Raw genomic sequence first — 7,626 nt, 5'->3', positions numbered from 1 at the left:
ACACCTGGGAAATGAGGCAGCTTTCACTAATTGACTGTCAGTACATGGATAGAGGTAAGGACAGAGACAACTCTCAGACTCACCAGCTTTGGTACACTTAGGGAGAAGAGGCTGTGATAGAGTTCTGCCATGGCCATGAATGCAGGGACCAGGCCATCTAGGAAACCCAATAAATTGACCACACATCTTAGCAGGCTAAAGTCTGAATGGCTAATTTGTGATTTAGTGTCCTATAAAAATATAATCCACCACTGAAAATAATTGCTATCATAGCTCAATGGGTGAATTAATCCGTCACAGCATCTACCCGACTTGGCTTTTCTTGTGATTAAGAAGGATCAGACCTAGTTATTACTCGGATGAGCAAATAGCTGGAAAGCTGTTTGGGCTATAAACTAAAACAGTCTCAGAAAGCAGTCAGACAAACCGCATCTGGGTCGTGCACTAAAGCGTCACGATCTATTCACATAGGAACCAAGCGTGATTGGGAGGATTCTTATTAGAACTAACTCCAAGCAGGTGCACCTTTTTTTTTCAACAATGATTTTCAAAAGAAAGGCAAGGTCAATTAAAACCGCGCAAACTGATGTTCCCCGGAGCCCAAAACATTAAATCCAGAACCTCCGATACAACGCGTGCTCCCCTTAAGACCATCTTCCTTTCCGTTACTTCGGCGCTTTATTCCCACGCCCCGCCTCTGATGTCCATCAAGATGATGTCACCAGCCTCCTCCCGGTGAGAAGAAGCCGACAAGCGGCTAGGTAGAGGCGGGCTCAGAGCGTTGCCGGGGAAACGAGATAAGTTCTGTGCGACAGCTGCCTGTCCTTGGCAGGCCGCTTTTCTTCTTCGCGTGCAGGTTGAACCGGGATCCCCGGCGTGGCTGCCAATGCCTCCCTTCGGGCAGGTGGGAGCAGACCGGGAGTAGAAATAGAGCCACGGCGAGAAGAGGGAGACCCAGGTGCAGGAGAAAAGCGGAAACAAGCAGCCATTGGAGGTACCCAGAAAAGCTGGGGAGGGAGAGCGTATTTGGTTGCCCTTCTGCTGGTTCCTCTGGTCTGGAACCCAACTTGAGTGGTGAAACCTTCCTATCAATCATACTGGAGTTAGGAACTCCCTCATACCTATCAGGGAAAGGTACAGTGAAAGCATTTCATCAACAAGGGTTTACAACTTTTAGTGGGGTAGGGAGATTAAAATATGTATCATGTAATGGTGCTTGTGCAAAGATTTCTGTCAATGGATTTTGTCTGGTGGTATATCATCCCTTAGTGTTTTGGAGTATGCCAGGTTTGAAAAGGAATAAGAATGCATCTAAGATTTTTGTTGCATTAGTAAGAAGAGAAGTGTTGTGCTCAAAGGTTCAGCATACTTGAAGAGAACATGAAGTTGTTAGGGCATTGTGTCAAGAAAATAGGAATCTCAACATAAATGAATTGTAGAATGTGTATTGGTGGTCTGTCAGGTTTAGGTTTTAATTTATAAAATACTTTTCACAGTATAACCTCTTTAAGATTCATTAAAATTACTTGTATGCTGCTTACTACTCTAGTGACTTCTTAAGGTAGCTAACAAAATAATACTATAAAAGGTTGTGTCCTGGGTATTAATAGCATTAATAGTAACACTAAACAGATGCTACGATTGCTTAGATGCCACAACTAAAAGGAAAAGTCTTAATACTATACCTCATTATAATGTGTATATTTGTGTTAGTGCCTTTTAGTCGATATGGATTCCTGGTGACAACCCGGGCTAGTCCATGAAGTTTTCATGGCAACATTTTTAGAAATTGTTTGCCATCATCATCTTAATAGGGCTGAGAATGACTGATTCAAGGACTCTCAACTGGCTTCATGGAGAAGAAAGGACAAGAATTTGCATTCTGTAACCTGGTGCCTTGAACACCATATATCAAACTATTTCTCAACATTATAATTAGACACATTTAAAAATATGTTAAAGGAAATGTAAAAAATGCCATGTTATAAAGCAGTATGTGAAAGAACATTTTTTATTATTACTATGTGATGAAACTTGCTCTGTTTTAAATGCAAACTGTTTTTGCATGGAGATCAAGATTCAAATTCTTACATATTTTTTTCTTGCAAAAGAAAAATAATGGATAAGAAGCTGTTTTCGGTTGGGAGTTACTGATGATTTCTACCAGTCTTGTTTTGGCAATGTGCTAATTAAGTATCAAGTTATTTTTTTAATTGACAAAAGTGTCTAGCTGCATTTCAATTGAAAGCTGAGGATAGTTTAGAAAGTGGCATTAGCTACTAGTTGTCTACTGAACCAGGTTGTTTTGCTTATGATGTGTAAGAGCTAAACAATTTGGAACTAGTATATATTGTATGATGATTTAAGATAATTGTATTAATTTTTATTGTGTATGTCAAAAACTACAGAGTGCCATTTTGCAGTTGCTTGGGTAAGATTTTGGTGGCTTCTTTTCTGGTGTGATAGGCATCTGCAGGCAGAAAGGGAGGCAAGGAATAAAATATACATCAAAAGATCAAATTGCAAACTTGATTACTGGAGAATTTGTATGAAATATTACAACTCAGATATGAAAGGACAGTTTGTGTTTTGGCATTTTGGTGATCAGAATATCTAGAATATTCTAGAATATATAGCATATACATAAATCATATACATATATCTAGAATATTCTATCCTTTAAAGTTTATTAAGTGCCTGATAAGTATTTTAGGTACTGCTGTAGACTTATGTCTTAACTACATAGTAGTGCCCTATATAACAAATGTGCCAAAATTGTAGTTCTTATTTCTGAATGCTAATCTTCCTGCTAAATAATATTAGCCTGATTCCAGTCTTACAAAATATAACTACTTGATGGAGGAAAAACTATCCTAAATTAGGCTAAATTCTGCCTCATAAGAAAAAATCCTCCAGAGCAGAAAACATGGCATATAAGCAACATTTACACAAAATGTACTAGCCAATTTTGTCAGTTAGCTATCCAAAATCACATCCCAATCATACTTATTTGTTTTTCATTACAACCTTAGTTTCATTCAAGCAAAGTACATTCTGATAGGAATAGGGATGCTTTATTGTGGCTTTTGAAGCATGTGTTCTTTTTCATTTTTGGATTTGTTTACGTTTCCTTCTCTTAATATTAATTTGCAAAAGGTTCTGCACTGTAACAAGTCCTGAAGTAATGTAAACATTCTGAATTAGAAAAATTACATGACTGAAAATATTATTTGGAAATTTTATTCCATTGAAAGTTCAAACTTGTGAATTCCTAAGATTTAATTCAACAAATTTGAGGAACACTAATTGGAAAGATTAGTCTAGAGTCGGGAACCACTATCACATATGTGTGAAGGAATCCTTTAGCTTTACCTTAATTGGAAATAAATCACAGGGATATATCATTTGTTAGTTTTATATAGAGCTAATAGTCTTTAACTTTCATGTATAGGCTGCTAAAACTGTTATGATGGTATTAGCTGCTTGCTCTATATGTTCAAAAGCTGATTATAGACGATTAAGTTCTAAGATAACTTTCTACAGCCTATCTGCGGAAATATTGAACTTCAGTTTTAAAAAGGCATAATCTATACAATATAAAATGCTTGTAATTTGAAGATATATATATATATATATATATATATATATATATATATATATGTATGTAGGTAGGTAGGTAGGTAGGTAGGTAGGTAGGTAGGTAGGTAGGTAGGTAGGTAGGTATACGTATACATATATGTATATATGATTTAGGAGAAAAAATCAGTTATGATATGGGCAAGTTTGAGCTGGGAAATTGCTTTCTTTTCATCTTACCTATTGGTATCATTGGGATCTCTGGTCATGTAGGGCAGAGATACAAAACATGGGATTCTGAGTTAAATGTTCTCAGATTCTATCACTATATTGATACTACTTAAAGAAGTAAGCAGCTAGCATTAATAGTGGATTAGATTTGTTATGTGTGTCTTACTTGGAAACAATTAGTTATATTCGGAAGCTAAACTATATACTACGAACAAATAATAAATTTTCCCATTCATTTGTCTTGGGATTTTGAATATGGGAAACAATTTAAATTTGCTCAGACTATGGTAGTGATTCTTTAAAAAGATGTAAGAAGCTATGTAGAGCAAGGGTGTCAAACTGGTGCCTCTTGGGCTGGATGCTTCATGCGCAGGCCATGCCCACCCTGGTTCGTCAAAGGCAAAAATTATTGCAATACATCACATGACACATTTTGCATCCGTGATTTAGAGCAAACTAAACAGAAATTGTGATAGAATATTATATACTTAAAATATCAATACATGTATAATTTGCTTACAAGTTCAGTTGTTTATGCTCAGATCCTAAGAGTTTTTTTAGCAAGTAATTTCAGGAAAGTTCAAAAGTTAGAGGTCTAGTGTTTTTCAACGCTTTGAAACTTTTCAATGTGTCATTCCTTAGCAATGTTTTTAACCCAAATTGGTATTTAAGTTGGAACAAATCACTGTGTATCAGGAATGAACAAGAACAAACTTATTTACAAAGGTGTTTTTTTTTGGTGAAGTTTAAACTTAGAACTTCAAGTGTTAACCCTTAAAACTGAGTTAGAGGGGAAGCAGACTTCCACTAAGGATAGCCCAATTCAAGGAGAAACCCATTGTAATCCAATCTGTCACCATTCTGAAGACAAAGTGATCAAACCCAAAATGACAGATTGTATTCTCCTTCCTTGATCTGACAAAAAGCAGAAGCTGTGGCAATGCTTTTATGAACTGCTGAAAACAGTAGACTATATTAAAAATATACACTACTTTGCAATACTCAAGAAAACATTAGGTGGTTTCAATGGTTCATTGGATCAAGGAAAAAGAACATTGTATACCATTTTGAGTTGGATCATTTTGCTGGCCATTCATCCACCATTTTGTGATTTATAATAGGTCAGTTGTCATTTTGTAACAGGCAGACCCATTTATACCCTGGGTTCTCTTGAAGTTGAATATTCTTAACCTGGGGACTTCCTGCTCCTTTTTCTGACTACCTTAATGTCTTTTCTATAATGCAAGGAAATTTATGCTACACCACATTCACTGTTCCATTTTTCTGGTCTAGTCTACAGCAATTAGATTAAGTGAGTGTGAAATAGAAGTGCATACTAGATTTGAACATGGAAAGAACCACTTCTATATTTTAAAATTATGCAAATCAGGAGATGTAACAGAGTTTATCATTTCTACTCTCGAATCTATTTCCTAAATCCTTCATATCTGTAGTTTGCTTTCTTCTACCAATTCTCTTTCAACCAGGAAAGAATTTTTCATATCTGTAATAGGAAACTGGAGCCAGCTTCTTATAATGGGTTAAATTTTCAAAAAGAAACTTCACAAAGCCTGATACTGTGGTAAGGTTTCATGTAATGAGCTAAACATTTCTGCTGTGTTCTAGGTAACCTCTTATTTATTTATTTTATTTATTTATTTATTTATTTATTGCACATTTATAGGCCGCCCTTTTCCCTGAGGGGACTCAGGGCGGCTTACAATCAAAGGGGAAAGGGAGTGTAGGACAATACAAAAAAAGATGTGAACAAAAATAAATTAAACAGTAAAACTCAACATTCACTCGGCATTCGGGAGGGGCGAAAATAGAAAATAGCTTTAGTTTTAAAGCTTATTGTATCTACAAGAAATTGAGCCCTTGGGAAAAACATTCTTATTTTTTGCAGTTCTAATTTTGCAAGCCTAATGGAAAAAATAATTTCAGAAACCAATTTAAGTGGAAAATTAGAGTTCTACAGCATCAATAGTATATTTCCTAGCTATAATTTTAGTAATTTTTATGGACAGTCTATTTCATATGTTATTTGGGTTTCTGAGTACTATGGCAGTAATTGTATCCATATTTCAACTAAATAAGATTTTAGTTTACTGTTGTCAATATAGTAGACACTGCATGAGATAAAAGAAGTGCTGCTCTTGAAGCCACAGTATTGTCCAATTTTAAAGCTGGCCAGCCGAGTTCATTGGGACTTGGCTGGAGTGTATACTCACGCTTACTTGGAAGTAGATCCATTGGGCTCAAAAGGACAAACATGGGCGGCGTTTTATACCATATAAAAGAAGTACTGTATTGTTATTTATAATTTAGTTCTCATATTCTAGTTTAAATGCAATATCTTGATATTTATATTATTTATATTTCTTACAAGCTTGAGGCTTGTTATAAAGCAGTTGATTTCACAGAACAGAGGAGTTATTTCTGTGTAGTGTCAGTGAATTTTCACACAGAAACCATGTTGCATTAGCATTATTGAAGTGCTTGGTAACCTAGTCAACATCTTTATTTTTACTATGGCTTGGATGACTTGTATTTCACATTGGTTTGATGAAGAAGATTGGTATGAAGAACAACAAAGAGTAAGGTGTTTTCTTCTCTTTTATTTTTTTCAATTGCTTTGCCTTTGGTCTCACTGCAGCTTTTTTTGTTCTATTGTGTGTTCTGGGCACAATCTGCATTTTGCAATGCAGTCCCGTGATTGGATCAGAAATATTTGAGAACTAAAACCAGATCATTGTTTTGTTTTGTTTTTCATTGCAGTAGAGTACAAACCTCGGGAAATAGTTAAGAAATGGTTGTATTTTCTGTGGTTATATATCCTTAAGAATATTGTATATTTTTAAAATGCCTGTTTTATTTAGATCGATGAAATGATCCATAATAGCTAAGAAGTAAATAAGAACAGTTTACAGCTTAATGGATATTAAGCTTGTTTACAGAATTTTACTGATAGTATTCTGAAGGCTGCTGTATTCTTTAACAGTATTTTACTATAAGAAATAGTGTTGCTATGGCAATCTTTGTACAAAGGAAAACATTTAAAAGATAATGTACACTTTCATTTTATTATATTAAGTGATATTATAATTTTTATGAGTTTAAAATATGGTAAATGTTTTCAGATACTAAAGAGAAATTTGCATTTTGGTGCACTGGAGCATGTGTGATCGTGAGTTGCATATAATACTGCACACATTGTTGAAAGGTGTGTCTGAAGCCTCTTCTGTTAGTAACCTACCTCATACCTGTGTATGTATGTTGAACAAAATAAAAGCAGAAGTACTAGGGAACAATTTAGTAAATAATTGATTTCAGGGAAAAATGCTTACCTTCTACTCATTAATGTTTTCATTAATTCTCTTCCTAGCATCTTTTCTTTGCAGAGCTTATGGAAGCTTTATCGAGATACTCCTGCTATCTTTGATTGAAATAGTGATGAAAGGGTTAGTTAACTTCAACAAGGTGGTATCATTATTTGACTTCAGTTCACCATCTGAGCAACTGAATTAATCAGATGGAGATATGAACAGGCAGAAAATATTCAGATTTTCTTCTCATTATAAACAATGTAATATATTCATCTGCTTCTATGTGCTGTGAACATAAATGGACATTACTCACTAAGGAATGGATGCCCAAACTTTCTTTATAATACTACAAAGCTTTTTAATGTTGAATTTATATTTACAGACAAAGAAATAAGGGAGACTAGTATAGATCTATTTCAAGCTATTTAACTCTCATCAGCTAGTCATACCCTTCTGGGAAAGGCGAAAATGGAAGCAGTATCCTCCATCCCAT

General features: G+C 35.0%; 1 protein-coding gene across 4 annotated transcripts in view; it reads left to right on the top strand.

Moving 5' to 3' along the window:
* The first annotated feature begins 793 nt into the window (after positions 1-793).
* Positions 794-7,626, top strand: part of WDR17 (WD repeat domain 17) — a 67,620-nt gene continuing 60,787 nt past the window's right edge. For 3 of the 4 annotated variants that reach the window (XM_032224283.1, XM_032224286.1, XM_032224287.1), the window contains exon 1: positions 794-994. The gene's annotated coding sequence lies outside the window, so the exon portion shown is untranslated. The other variant, XM_032224285.1, reaches the window with a different exon arrangement.

This window comes from Thamnophis elegans, chromosome 9 (assembly GCF_009769535.1).
Source record: "Thamnophis elegans isolate rThaEle1 chromosome 9, rThaEle1.pri, whole genome shotgun sequence".
Taxonomy (NCBI): domain Eukaryota; kingdom Metazoa; phylum Chordata; class Lepidosauria; order Squamata; family Colubridae; genus Thamnophis; species Thamnophis elegans.
The sequence above is the reverse complement of the archived record's forward strand: the minus strand, read 5'-3'. Positions and strand labels throughout refer to the sequence as shown.